Raw genomic sequence first — 13,672 nt, forward strand, 5'->3', positions numbered from 1 at the left:
ACTGCTAATAACCTTCGGCACAAACGCCGGGTTAGGACGTAACACCGCTCTGCTCAGATCGCCATTAATGGCAAGGCAGTCAGGTCTCGTCGACAGGGCACACAAATCACTGACACGCTTAGCGGTAGTCAAGGCGAGCAACAGTGCCGTCTTGATAGACAACATCTTGAGGGGTATTTGATTCAATGGCTCGAACGGCGACTTACATAGCGCTCGAGAACCAAGGCCAAATCCCACTGGGGCAGCGTGGCTCTAGGCATTGGCCTAAGCCGCGCGTTCCCAATAAGAAACGTTTCACTAATGGGTGACTGAACACGTTCTTTCCGTCAAACCCCTCATGACCAGCTGAAATTGCCGCTGCAAACACCCGAATGGTGGAGGGCGATTTCTGCTTATCAAACATAAACTGCAGAAAAGAGAGCACACTCTCCACCTGACAGTTCATGGGGTCTACGCCCTGTGTGTCACACCATCGTGAGAAAACGTTCCATCTGCTGGTATACATCCTAGAAGTGGAACCGGCTCGTGCACCTTGTATGGTTCTGATCACTGCATCAGATAACCCACGGCGCCTCAGCCTGTCCCATTCAAGAGCCAAGCCTTCAGTGGTTGGCCGATTATGGGCCACTGCCCTATCGAGCCTCCCGCCTGGGTCAACGCGTCTCGTCGATGTGGAATTGGCCAAGGTGGCGCAATCAACATCTGACTCATCTCCGCAAACCACGGAGCCCCCGGGCGATCGGGCGCTATCAGTATCACTGACAGCTCCTCTGACCTCACCCTGGCTAGCAGTGGGAGAATGCAAGACAGCGGAGGGAATGCATACAGGAGAACTTTCGGCCACGGGTAGTGCGCGAATGCGTCTCTTCCCAATGGTGGCTCGTCCTGTTCCCTCAGAGAGAACCATAGGGGACACTGCGCGTTCACGCGTGACGTGAACAGATCCACCTCGGCTCTCCCGAACTGTTCCCAAATTCGGAGAACGATGTCCGGATGCAGACACCACTCGTCGTCTCGAGGACCCCCTCTTGACATGAGGTCTGCTCCTACGTTCAAGTAGCCCGGAATGTGTGCTGCTCTCAACGAGCGAAGGTGCTTGTGAGCCCACAGCCACAATTCCTCTGCCGCCCGGTGGAGGGCAGGAGACCTGACCCCTCCCTGGCGATTTATGTGGGCCACTGTGGTCCGGTTGTCTGACCAGACCAGCACATCGCGACCCCGAAGGGTAGGCGCTAAGTGGGTCAAAACCAGTCGAACCGTTTCCAACTCCAAGAGGTTTATGTGACGACCTGATTGAGGCCATACACCTCTTATCACTTGAGTCTGACATGTCCCTCCCCATCCAGTCAGAGAGGCATCTGTAAATACTGGAATGTAGGATGACACCTTGCCCATCGGGACTCCGTGCGTGAGAACGCTCGGGTTCCTCCAATAGTCCAGGTCTGCTCTTAGCGAGAGAGGAACCACCACCAACCGATGACGTTGACGCACTGGGTCTAGTCTTAGTTGGGCGAACCATCACTGTATTCTGCGCATGTGCAGAAGTCCCAGCGGGACCACAGAGTGGGCTGACGACATGAGACCCAAAAGTGACATGATCGATAGCGCCCGTCACTGTGTGATTCGGACGGCACTTCCTCAGGGCTAGCAACAATGCTACTCCTTCGGGGGTCCGAGATTCGAGCCCTCATCATTACAGTGTCTAGCTGTATCCCCAAGTAGACAATCTGATGACTGGGCCAGGGTGCGCTCTTTTCCAATTCTAGCGAACCCCAGACGCGTGAGGTGAATCACTGTCTGTGTTGTGTGAGTGATCGCCAGCTCTGCTGACGGGGCGAGAACCAGCAGGTCGTCTAGATAGGCTAATAGCCTTATCCCTTGACGACGTAGCGGCTCCAATGCCGCCTCTACACATTTGGAAAACGTTCGAGGTGCCAGGGCGTACCCGAATGGCATCCTCGTGAACTCGTACGCCACCCCTTGAAAGGCGAACCGCAGAAACTTCCTGTGACGCGATTGTATCGACACATGGAAGTACGCGTCCTTTAGGTCTATGCTTGTACAAAAGTCTCCTTTCTGGACACATTCCAGTAGACGTTTCGTCGTCAGCATTCGGAAGGGTCGTTTGGTTATGCTCTCGTTGAGAGTGCGTAAATCCAAAATCGGCCTCACTCCCCCCGTCTTTTTGGGCACTAGGAAATAAGGCGAATACAGCCCTTTGTTCCTTTGCTCCCGGGGAACTACTGTGACCGCCTCCTTCGCCAAAAGTTCCGTAATCTCTGACATCAGAGCGGGCTACTTTGTCCGGCGTTTTCATCACCGTCTCCACCACTCCCCTGAACGGGGGTGGGGTTCGATGGAATTGGAGGGCATAACCCTTCTGCAACGTCTGTTCTAGCCAGCGTGAGAGGGTACAGCTTCGTTGCCACTGCCAGCAATGCAGAGAAAGCGGGCGCGCACGAAGCTGTGGTGCATCCAGTAGGAAGGACCTGTATTCCTCTATGGCCCTTGCAGCCGCTATTCCCCAGCACTGGGTTGGTGGAATAGCCCAAGGCGGGCCCCCCTCGAAAGGGAGAGGAAACATCAGCTCGTTCTGAGAGAATCGGAGGCCTTGATACGTTAGTTACGTCTGTAGCTCTAGTATTCCGGCCCTCCGTGAACGCAGCACGGTTTTGAGCTGCGCTGACTGAGGTATTAACCTGAGACAGAGCGCTCTCCCCGGATAGCAGTTGCGTCATCATGTCATTGTCTGACTGAGACTGCTGCTTGTCATGAGATCCGTACTGCAGTACTCAATAGAGTCTGGAAAGTGTGGTCTCTAACTGGTACCACAAGGTGGCGCCACAATACCTCTTTTTCACTGGTCTCATGAGGCTGCTCAACAGCACACTCTGGGTGTGGTGAGCTGCACTCAGAGTAATGGGCATTGTTACGTTCTGAATTAGCCGGGGGCGTCCATACATTGGTTACACCTGTAACTCTAGTATTCCCGCCCTCCGTGAACGTCGCACGGGTCTGAACTGCGCTGGCTGAGGCGTTAGCCTGAAGCAAGGCGTCATTCCCAGCTAGCGGCTGCGTCTTCATGTCATATTTGGACTGAGACGGCAGCCTGCTATGTGAGACCTTTACTACAGAGCTCCTAGGAGTCTGTAGTAAAATATCTTTATTAGGTGAGCTAAGGCTGCGCCTTGCTACCTTTTTCTCTTTCCTCTCTTGAGTGTGTTCAACTACGCACCCTTGGTGGGTTGAGCTACACTCAGGATGGTGAGAGAAATTCATAGGACGTGAAGTACTCTGCAATGTGTCATGGAAGACAGGCCCTTTTGTGACAATGTCAGTGAGAGCCAGCTCTTTATTCACACAACAACAATAAACATTTCCCTCCATGCCCTGAACAGTAGGGTGGGGGGGAACAGTGGGCTCTGTCGCGTCTTGCGCCGAGCCGTCATCCGTCCTCTCCCCCTCGTCTCGTCATTGGTGCCGTCTTTTCTGGCTGACCTTCCGGTGTTGCCAGGACGGTTTCGTGACGACCTCTCTCGCCGGCGGGATCGTCGCCACCACCGTCGTCGCTGGAGGGGCCGAGCCCGCTCGCCTGCTGTCGGTGGTAGGCGCCTGTCGCCTGGCCCATCGCCTCCCTGTAGTTCTACTGGGGGCGTTGGAGGTTGACGGTTTGGTTGAGGCCCTGCTAAACTTGCCTGCCAATGGCAGGTGTTTAGCCAGTTGCTTCTTCTCCTCGTCCAGCTTACCGAAACGTTCCGTCGCCTCTTTAACGGCGACCCCAAAGAGGCCCTCGCTAGAGACGGGAGCGTTCAGTAGCGAGGCCCTGTCCGTCTCCTTCATGGCTGTCATTGACAGCCAGAGGTGACGTTACATGACCACCGAGGTGGCCATGGACCGGCCTGCGCATATCGCTGACGCCTGTGTCAAGTGAAGAATAGCGCCAGAAATCCTGGACGCCTCTTCAATCTCGTCGCTGGTCAACTCTGACCTACCCGTTGTTAGGCGGGATAGGGAGGCCGCGAGGAGAGCGATGTTGTTAGTCGCTGACACAGTTTGGGCTGCCAGCGTGAAATACTTTTCAGCCAGCTGTGCTGTGAATCTGTCTTTTTGTGCTGGTAAGATGGCTTTCTTGGAGGCCGCCCAGGGACTCGAACCCGGCTCTAGATACGCTGCCATGGCGCTCTCGAGCTTAGGGATTCCCTTAGCCGCCCACTCACGTCCAGCCACTCTCGTGAATGGGATGTACACCTTGGCCGGCGAAAGCGCCGCCAGGGGTGTGTCCCACGAGCCCTCGACGTATTTCCCAAGGGAAGGCATAGCCGGAGCCATCGGCTCAGCTGCCTTCCTTGGTTTGGAGTAGGGGCCGCCCTCCATCAAGTCAACCTCCACAGGGGGGGGAGCAGGGGGCAGCGCTATGTCGAGTCGATTGGCGGCTCTCTCAATGAGTTCGGGAAAATCTGAACGCAGAGAGGCCGCTGCGAAGGACAGGGCTGCTGACGTAACAGAAGCCGTGTCGTCCTCGCATAAGGAGCCTTCAGACCTCGTACTCCCCATAGGGAAGGGGGCCTTGAAGGTTGGCGCTAGAGGGTCGGATTGTTCCATTGGAACATCCATCTCTGCGTCTCCCTCCTTATCATCCCCTGAGCCAGCACTTTCCGACGACGCCTCTGAAGCAGAGGCGAGAAGAGACAATACGTCCTCTAGGGGGATATCCTCCCTAAAAAACGCCCAACGCTGCTTCCTCTCCTTCATAGGAAGGAGGGCGCAGGAGGCGCAATTCGGGGGATTGCCGGCTCCTTCCTTGGCATGCTGCGGCCCCAAACACACGAAACAAAGGTCGTGGGGGTCCGCAGGTGTCATGGTGGTGCATCGGCACTGAGCCCTAAAAAGGGCTTTTGGGGGTGGAAAATCTCCTGGTGTGCTCATTTTAGAAGACGTCGATGGCTGGATCATCGACGGCGATTTCTTCCTGAGTCTTCTTCTCTTCTTGGCTTCTTCAGTCTAGTTGTCCAGTCGCTGAAGATAAAAGGGAGGCTGAGTGAGGGGATGTGTCCCCTTTTATAGGGGCACCTGTGCTCCCATTGGCTGCAGGTGTGTGCATAAATTTGCTTCAGGCTGTTCTGCCTTAGGGCAGAGGGTAAACCACTAGGAGCAGAGCTCCCCTATGGGGCGGAGCTCCACGATATAGAACTGTTAGAGATAATTTACGGACTCCAACGAAAACGAAACATGACATACAAGTATGTAGGTGTGAAATATGTGTCCCTGGGTGAATAGGGTTGGGAAGCCCAGGATTAGACCTTTTGCTATTTTGTAACTGATCACGCTTTCCTTTCTATTGAAGGAGGACACAAAACAAAGTTCTTGACTCTAATGGGACTCGAACCCACAACCTTTGAATATCTTTGCCAAATCCGCCTAGAAGTCCAATGCGCTATCCATTGCGCTAGAGAGCCAACCACGTAATAAGCATTTTTGAAAAATTTACCTGAGCCGTACGAAGCACCGCTCGCTGAATGTAAATTTCGAAAGCTACACGACGGGCTGGAAATCAGTGAAACAACTAACGATGCCATTTGAAAGGCACTGTGTGATTCAAATCCAGGAACTCCAGTTTACTAGAGAGGTACTTTAACCAACTAAGACATCGTGCCAGGCAACACACAAAGACAGGTGTAGATACTTGGCCTGTGGTTCATAATGATAAGCTGGAGTGGGAAAAACGGAAAGGAATGACGGTCGTCCTTGGGTGTGCTCTTACCACCATCCTTTGTCTTAACAGCCGAACGTGCTAACTGAATTGCACCACAGAAAACTGTTAGAGATAATTTACGGACTCCAACGAAAACGAAACATGACATACAATTATATGTCGGTATGAAATATGTGTCCCTGTGTGAATAGGGTTGGGAACCCCAGTATTAGACCTTTTGCTATTTTGTAACTGATCACGATTTCCATTCTATTGAAGGAGGACACAAAACAAAATTCTTGACTCTAGTGGGACTCGAACCCACAACCTTTGAATATCTTTGCCAAATCTGCCTAGAAGTCCAATGCGCTATCCATTGCGCTACAGAGCCAACCATGTAATAAGCAATTTTGAAAAATTTACCTGAGCTTTACGAAGCACCGCTCGCTGAATGTAACTTTCGAAAGCTACACGACGGGCTGGAAATCAGTGAAACAACTAACAATGCCATTTGAAAGGCACTGTGTGATTCAAACCAGGCAACTCCAGTTTACTAGAGAGGTACTTTAACCAACTAAGACATCGTGCCAGGCAACACACAAAGACAGGTGTAGATACTTGGCCTGTGGTTCATACAGATAAGCTGGAGTGGGAAAAACTGAAAGAAATGACGGTCGTCCTTGGGTGTGCTCTTACCACCATCCTTTGTCTTAACAGCCGAACGTGCTAACTGAATTACACCACAGAAAACTGTTAGAGATAATTTACGGACTCCAACGAAAACGAAACATGACATACAAGTATGTAGGTGTGAAATGTGTACCTGGGTGAATAGGGTTGGGAAGCCCAGGATTAGACCTTTTGCTATTTTGTAACTGATCACGCTTTCCTTTCTATTGAAGGAGGACACAAAACAAAGTTCTTGACTCTAATGGGACTCGAACCCACAACCTTTGAATATCTTTGCCAAATCCGCCTAGAAGTCCAATGCGTTATCCATTGCGCTACAGAGCCAACCACGTAATAAGCAATTTTGAAAAATGTACCTGAGCCGTACGAAGCACCGCTCGCTGAATGTAACTTTCGAAAGCTACACGACGGGCTGGAAATCAGTGAAACAACTAACGATGCCATTTGAAAGGCACTGTGTGATTCAAACCCAGGAACTCCAGTTTACTAGAGAGGTACTTTAACCAACTAAGACATGGTGCCAGGCAACACACAAAGACAGGTGTAGATACTTGGCCTGTGGTTCATACAGATAAGCTGGAGTGGGAAAAACGGAAATAAATGACGGTCGTCCTTGGGTGTGCTCTTACCACCGTCCTTTGTCTTAACAGCTGAACGTGCTAATTGAATTGCACCACATAAAGCTGTTAGAGATAATTTACGGACTCCAACGAAAACGAAACATGACATACAATTATATGTCGGTATGAAATATGTGTCCCTGTGTGAATAGGGTTGGGAACCCCAGTATTAGACCTTTTGCTATTTTGTAACTGATCACGATTTCCATTCTATTGAAGGAGGACACAAAACAAAATTTTTGACTCTAGTGGGACTCGAACCCACAACCTTTGAATATCTTTGCAAAATCCACCTAGAAGTCCAATGCGCTATCCATTGCGCTACAGAGCCAACCATGTAACAAGCAATTTTGAAAAATGTACCTGAGCCTCACGAAGCACCGCTCGCTGAATGTAACTTTCGAAAGCTACACGACGGGCTGGAAATCAGTGAAACAACTAACGATGCCATTTGAAAGGCACTGTGTGATTCAAACCCAGGAACTCCAGTTTACTAGAGAGGTACTTTAACCAACTAAGACATGGTGCCAGGCAACACACAAAGACAGGTGTAGATACTTGGCCTGTGGTTCATACAGATAAGCTGGAGTGGGAAAAACGGAAAGAAATGACGGTCGTCCTTGGGTGTGCTCTTACCACCATCCTTTGTCTTAACAGCCGAACGTGCTAACTGAATTGCACCACAGAAAACTGTTAGAGATAATTTACGGACTCCAACGAAAACGAAACATGACATACAAGTATGTAGGTGTGAAATATGTGTACCTGGGTGAATAGGGTTGGGAAGCCCAGGATTAGACCTTTTGCTATTTTGTAACTGATCACGCTTTCCTTTCTATTGAAGGAGGACACAAAACAAAGTTCTTGACTCTAATGGGACTCGAACCCACAACCTTTGAATATCTTTGCCAAATCCGCCTAGAAGTCCAATGCGTTATCCATTGCGCTACAGAGCCAACCACGTAATAAGCAATTTTGAAAAATGTACCTGAGCCGTACGAAGCACCGCTCGCTGAATGTTACTTTCGAAAGCTACACGACGGGCTGGAAATCAGTGAAACAACTAACGATGCCATTTGAAAGGCACTGTGTGATTCAAACCCAGGAACTCCAGTTTACTAGAGAGGTACTTTAACCAACTAAGACATGGTGCCAGGCAACACACAAAGACAGGTGTAGATACTTGGCCTGTGGTTCATACAGATAAGCTGGAGTGGGAAAAACGGAAAGAAATGATGGTCGTCCTTGGGTGTGCTCTTACCACCGTCCTTTGTCTTAACAGCTGAACGTGCTAATTGAATTGCACCACATAAAGCTGTTAGAGATAATTTACGGACTCCAACGAAAACGAAACATGACATACAAGTATGTAGGTGTGAAATATGTGTACCTGGGTGAATAGGGTTGGGAAGCCCAGGATTAGACCTTTTGCTATTTTGTAACTGATCACGATTTCCATTCTATTGAAGGAGGACACAAAACAAAATTCTTGACTCTAGTGGGACTCGAACCCACAACCTTTGAATATCTTTGCCAAATCCGCCTAGAAGTCCAATGCGCTATCCATTGCGCTACAGAGCCAACCATGTAATAAGCAATTTTGAAAAATTTACCTGAGCCTTACGAAGCACCGCTCGCTGAATGTAACTTTCGAAAGCTACACGACGGGCTGGAAATCAGTGAAACAACTAACAATGCCATTTGAAAGGCACTGTGTGATTCAAACCAGGCAACTCCAGTTTACTAGAGAGGTACTTTAACCAACTAAGACATCGTGCCAGGCAACACACAAAGACAGGTGTAGATACTTGGCCTGTGGTTCATACAGATAAGCTGGAGTGGGAAAAACGGAAAGAAATGACGGTCGTCCTTGGGTGTGCTCTTACCACCATCCTTTGTCTTAACAGCCGAACGTGCTAACTGAATTGCACCACAGAAAACTGTTAGAGATAATTTACGGACTCCAACGAAAACGAAACATGACATACAAGTATGTAGGTGTGAAATATGTGTACCTGGGTGAATAGGGTTGGGAAGCCCAGGATTAGACCTTTTGCTATTTTGTAACTGATCACGATTTCCATTCTATTGAAGGAGGACACAAAACAAAATTCTTGACTCTAGTGGGACTCGAACCCACAACCTTTGAATATCTTTGCCAAATCCCACTAGAAGTCCAATGCGCTATCCATTGCGCTACAGAGCCAACCATGTAATAAGCAATTTTGAAAAATTTACCTGAGCCTTACGAAGCACCGCTCGCTGAATGTAACTTTCGAAAGCTACACGACGGGCTGGAAATCAGTGAAACAACTAACGATGCCATTTGAAAGGCACTGTGTGATTCAAACCCAGGAACTCCAGTTTACTAGAGAGGTACTTTAACCAACTAAGACATCGTGCCAGGCAACACACAAAGACAGGTGTAGATACTTGGCCTGTGGTTCATACAGATAAGCTGGAGTGGGAAAAACGGAAAGAAATGACGGTCGTCCTTGGGTGTGCTCTTACCACCGTCCTTTGTCTTAACAGCTGAACGTGCTAATTGAATTGCACCACAGAAAACTGTTAGAGATAATTTACGGACTCCAACGAAAACGAAACATGACATACAAGTATGTAGGTGTGAAATATGTGTACCTGGGTGAATAGGGTTGGGAAGCCCAGGATTAGACCTTTTGCTATTTTGTAACTGATCACGATTTCCATTCTATTGAAGGAGGACACAAAACAAAATTCTTGACTCTAGTGGGACTCGAACCCACAACCTTTGAATATCTTTGCCAAATCCGCCTAGAAGTCCAATGCGCTATCCATTGCGCTACAGAGCCAACCATGTAATAAGTAATTTTGAAAAATGTACCTGAGCTTTACGAAGCACCGCTCGCTGAATGTAACTTTCGAAAGCTACACGACGGGCTGGAAATCAGTGAAACAACTAACGATGCCGTTTGAAAGGCACTGTGTGATTCAAACCCAGGAACTCCAGTTTACTAGAGAGGTACTTTAACCAACTAAGACATGGTGCCAGGCAACACACAAAGACAGGTGTAGATACTTGGCCTGTGGTTCATACAGATAAGCTGGAGTGGGAAAAACGGAAAGAAATGACGGTCGTCCTTGGGTGTGCTCTTACCACCATCCTTTGTCTTAACAGCCGAACGTGCTAACTGAATTGCACCACAGAAAACTGTTAGAGATAATTTACGGACTCCAACGAAAACGAAACATGACATACAAGTATGTAGGTGTGAAATATGTGTCCCTGGGTGAATAGGGTTGGGAAGCCCAGGATTAGACCTTTTGCTATTTTGTAACTGATCACGCTTTCCATTCTATTGAAGGAGGACACAAAACAAAATTCTTGACTCTAATGGGACTCGAACCCACAACCTTTGAATATCTTTGCCAAATCCGCCTAGAAGTCCAATGCAGTATTCATTGCGCTACAGAGCCAACCACGTATTAAGCAATTTTGAAAAATGTACCTGAGCCGTACTGAAGCACCGCTCGCTGAATGTTACTTTCGAAAGCTACACGACGGGCTGGAAATCAGTGAAACAACTAACGATGCCATTTGAAAGGAACTGTGTGATTCAAACCCAGGAACTCCAGTTTACTAGAGAGGTACTTTAACCAACTAAGACATGGTGCCAGGCAACACACAAAGACAGGTGTAGATACTTGGCCTGTGGTTCATACAGATAAGCTGGAGTGGGAAAAACTGAAAGAAATGACGGTCGTCCTTGGGTGTGCTCTTACCACCATCCTTTGTCTTAACAGCCGAACGTGCTAACTGAATTGCACCACAGAAAACTGTTAGAGATAATTTACGGACTCCAACGAAAACGAAACATGACATACAAGTATGTAGGTGTGAAATATGTGTCCCTGGGTGAATAGGGTTGGGAAGCCCAGGATTAGACCTTTTGCTATTTTGTAACTGATCACGATTTCCATTCTATTGAAGGAGGACACAAAACAAAATTCTTGACTCTAGTGGGACTCGAACCCACAACCTTTGAATATCTTTGCCAAATCCGCCTAGAAGTCCAATCCGCTATCCATTGCGCTACAGAGCCAACCATGTAATAAGCAATTTTGAAAAATTTACCTGAGCTTTACGAAGCACCGCTCGCTGAATGTAACTTTCGAAAGCTACACGACGGGCTGGAAATCAGTGAAACAACTAACAATGCCATTTGAAAGGCACTGTGTGATTCAAACCAGGCAACTCCAGTTTACTAGAGAGGTACTTTAACCAACTAAGACATCGTGCCAGGCAACAAACAAAGACAGGTGTAGATACTTGGCCTGTGGTTCATACAGATAAGCTGGAGTGGGAAAAACGGAAAGAAATGACGGTCGTCCTTGGGTGTGCTCTTACCACCATCCTTTGTCTTAACAGCCGAACGTGCTAACTGAATTACACCACAGAAAACTGTTAGAGATAATTTACGGACTCCAACGAAAACGAAACATGACATACAAGTATGTAGGTGTGAAATATGTGTACCTGGGTGAATAGGGTTGGGAAGCCCAGGATTAGACCTTTTGCTATTTTGTAACTGATCACGATTTTCATTCTATTGAAGGAGGACACAAAACAAAATTCTTGACTCTAGTGGGACTCGAACCCACAACCTTTGAATATCTTTGCCAAATCCGCCTAGAAGTCCAATCCGCTATCCATTGCGCTACAGAGCCAACCATGTAATAAGCAATTTTGAAAAATTTACCTGAGCTTTACGAAGCACCGCTCGCTGAATGTAACTTTCGAAAGCTACACGACGGGCTGGAAATCAGTGAAACAACTAACGATGCCGTTTGAAAGGCACTGTGTGATTCAAACCCAGGAACTCCAGTTTACTAGAGAGGTACTTTAACCAACTAAGACATCGTGCCAGGCAACAAACAAAGACAGGTGTAGATACTTGGCCTGTGGTTCATACAGATAAGCTGGAGTGGGAAAAACTGAAAGAAATGACGGTCGTCCTTGGGTGTGCTCTTACCACCATCCTTTGTCTTAACAGCCCAACGTGCTAACTGAATTGCACCACAGAAAACTGTTAGAGATCATTTACGGACTCCAACGAAAACGAAACATGACATACAAGTATGTAGGTGTGAAATATGTGTACCTGGGTGAATAGGGTTGGGAAGCCCAGGATTAGACCTTTTGCTATTTTGTAACTGATCACGATTTTCATTCTATTGAAGGAGGACACAAAACAAAATTCTTGACTCTAGTGGGACTCGAACCCACAACCTTTGAATATCTTTGCCAAATCCCACTAGAAGTCCAATGCGCTATCCATTGCGCTACATAGCCAACCATGTAATAAACAATTTTGAAAAATGTACCTGAGCCGTACGAAGCACCGCTCGCTGAATGTAACTTTCGAAAGCTACACGACGGGCTGGAAATCAGTGAAACAACTAACGATGCCATTTGAAAGGCACTGTGTGATTCAAACCCAGGAACTCCAGTTTACTAGAGAGGTACTTTAACCAACTAAGACATGGTGCCAGGCAACACACAAAGACAGGTGTAGATACTTGGCCTGTGGTTCATACAGATAAGCTGGAGTGGGAAAAACGGAAAGAAATGACGGTCGTCCTTGGGTGTGCTCTTACCACCGTCCTTTGTCTTAACAGCCAAACGTGCTAACTGAATTGCACCACAGAAAACTGTTAGAGATAATTTACGGACTCCAACGAAAACGAAACATGACATACAAGTATGTAGGTGTGATATATGTGTCCTTGGGTGAATAGGGTTGGGAGTCCCAGGATTAGACCTTTTGCTATTTTGTAACTGATCACGATTTCCAGTCTATTGAAGGAGGACACAAAACAAAATTCTTGACTCTAGTGGGACTCGAACCCACAACCTTTGAATATCTTTGCCAAATCCCACTAGAAGTCCAATGCGCTATCCATTGCGCTACATAGCCAACCATGTAATAAACAATTTTGAAAAATGTACCTGAGCCGTACGAAGCACCGCTCGCTGAATGTAACTTTCGAAAGCTACACGACGGGCTGGAAATCAGTGAAACAACTAACGATGCCATTTGAAAGGAACTGTGTGATTCAAACCCAGGAACTCCAGTTTACTAGAGAGGTACTTTAACCAACTAAGACATGGTGCCAGGCAACACACAAAGACAGGTGTAGATACTTGGCCTGTGGTTCATACAGATAAGCTGGAGTGGGAAAAACGGAAAGAAATGACGGTCGTCCTTGGGTGTGCTCTTACCACCATCCTTCGTCTTAACAGCTGAACGTGCTAATTGAATTGCACCACAGAAAACTGTTAGAGATAATTTACGGACTCCAACGAAAACGAAACATGACATACAAGTATGTAGGTGTGATATATGTGTCCTTGGGTGAATAGGGTTGGGAAGCCCAGGATTAGACCTTTTGCTATTTTGTAACTGATCACGCTTTCCATTCTATTGAAGGAGGACACAAAACAAAAATCTTGACTCTAGTGGGACTCGAACCCACAACCTTTGAATATCTTTGCCAAATCCGCCTAGAAGTCCAATGCGCTATCCATTGCGCTACAGAGCCAACCACGTAATAAGCAATTTTGAAAAATGTACCTGAGCCGTACGAAGCACCGCTCGCTGAATGTAACTTTCGAAAGCTACACGACGGG

The 13,672-nt window shown here is 47.8% G+C and overlaps 13 non-coding genes across 13 annotated transcripts; all 13 read right to left on the reverse strand.

Annotated features, from left to right (window-relative positions):
- Positions 1-5,365: 5,365 nt before the first annotated feature.
- trnar-ucu lies at positions 5,366-5,456 on the reverse strand. Its single transcript is given in 2 exon segments — positions 5,366-5,401; positions 5,420-5,456. It is a non-coding gene; the product is annotated as a tRNA-Arg (tRNA).
- A 536-nt stretch (positions 5,457-5,992) lies between these two features.
- trnar-ucu lies at positions 5,993-6,083 on the reverse strand. Its single transcript is given in 2 exon segments — positions 5,993-6,028; positions 6,047-6,083. It is a non-coding gene; the product is annotated as a tRNA-Arg (tRNA).
- A 532-nt stretch (positions 6,084-6,615) lies between these two features.
- Positions 6,616-6,706, reverse strand: trnar-ucu. The gene is given in 2 exon segments: positions 6,616-6,651; positions 6,670-6,706. It is a non-coding gene; the product is annotated as a tRNA-Arg (tRNA).
- Positions 6,707-7,242: 536 nt separating this feature from the next.
- trnar-ucu lies at positions 7,243-7,333 on the reverse strand. Its single transcript is given in 2 exon segments — positions 7,243-7,278; positions 7,297-7,333. It is a non-coding gene; the product is annotated as a tRNA-Arg (tRNA).
- Positions 7,334-7,867: 534 nt separating this feature from the next.
- On the reverse strand, positions 7,868-7,958 carry trnar-ucu. Its single transcript is given in 2 exon segments — positions 7,868-7,903; positions 7,922-7,958. It is a non-coding gene; the product is annotated as a tRNA-Arg (tRNA).
- Positions 7,959-8,492: 534 nt separating this feature from the next.
- trnar-ucu lies at positions 8,493-8,583 on the reverse strand. The gene is given in 2 exon segments: positions 8,493-8,528; positions 8,547-8,583. It is a non-coding gene; the product is annotated as a tRNA-Arg (tRNA).
- Positions 8,584-9,117: 534 nt separating this feature from the next.
- trnar-ucu lies at positions 9,118-9,208 on the reverse strand. The gene is given in 2 exon segments: positions 9,118-9,153; positions 9,172-9,208. It is a non-coding gene; the product is annotated as a tRNA-Arg (tRNA).
- A 534-nt stretch (positions 9,209-9,742) lies between these two features.
- trnar-ucu lies at positions 9,743-9,833 on the reverse strand. The gene is given in 2 exon segments: positions 9,743-9,778; positions 9,797-9,833. It is a non-coding gene; the product is annotated as a tRNA-Arg (tRNA).
- A 1,160-nt stretch (positions 9,834-10,993) lies between these two features.
- trnar-ucu lies at positions 10,994-11,084 on the reverse strand. The gene is given in 2 exon segments: positions 10,994-11,029; positions 11,048-11,084. It is a non-coding gene; the product is annotated as a tRNA-Arg (tRNA).
- A 534-nt stretch (positions 11,085-11,618) lies between these two features.
- trnar-ucu lies at positions 11,619-11,709 on the reverse strand. Its single transcript is given in 2 exon segments — positions 11,619-11,654; positions 11,673-11,709. It is a non-coding gene; the product is annotated as a tRNA-Arg (tRNA).
- Positions 11,710-12,243: 534 nt separating this feature from the next.
- trnar-ucu lies at positions 12,244-12,334 on the reverse strand. The gene is given in 2 exon segments: positions 12,244-12,279; positions 12,298-12,334. It is a non-coding gene; the product is annotated as a tRNA-Arg (tRNA).
- Positions 12,335-12,868: 534 nt separating this feature from the next.
- On the reverse strand, positions 12,869-12,959 carry trnar-ucu. The gene is given in 2 exon segments: positions 12,869-12,904; positions 12,923-12,959. It is a non-coding gene; the product is annotated as a tRNA-Arg (tRNA).
- A 534-nt stretch (positions 12,960-13,493) lies between these two features.
- On the reverse strand, positions 13,494-13,584 carry trnar-ucu. The gene is given in 2 exon segments: positions 13,494-13,529; positions 13,548-13,584. It is a non-coding gene; the product is annotated as a tRNA-Arg (tRNA).
- Between the last annotated feature and the right edge of the window lie 88 nt (positions 13,585-13,672).

The sequence above is a fragment of the Coregonus clupeaformis genome, chromosome 13 (genome assembly GCF_020615455.1).
Source record: "Coregonus clupeaformis isolate EN_2021a chromosome 13, ASM2061545v1, whole genome shotgun sequence".
NCBI classification, from domain to species: domain Eukaryota; kingdom Metazoa; phylum Chordata; class Actinopteri; order Salmoniformes; family Salmonidae; genus Coregonus; species Coregonus clupeaformis.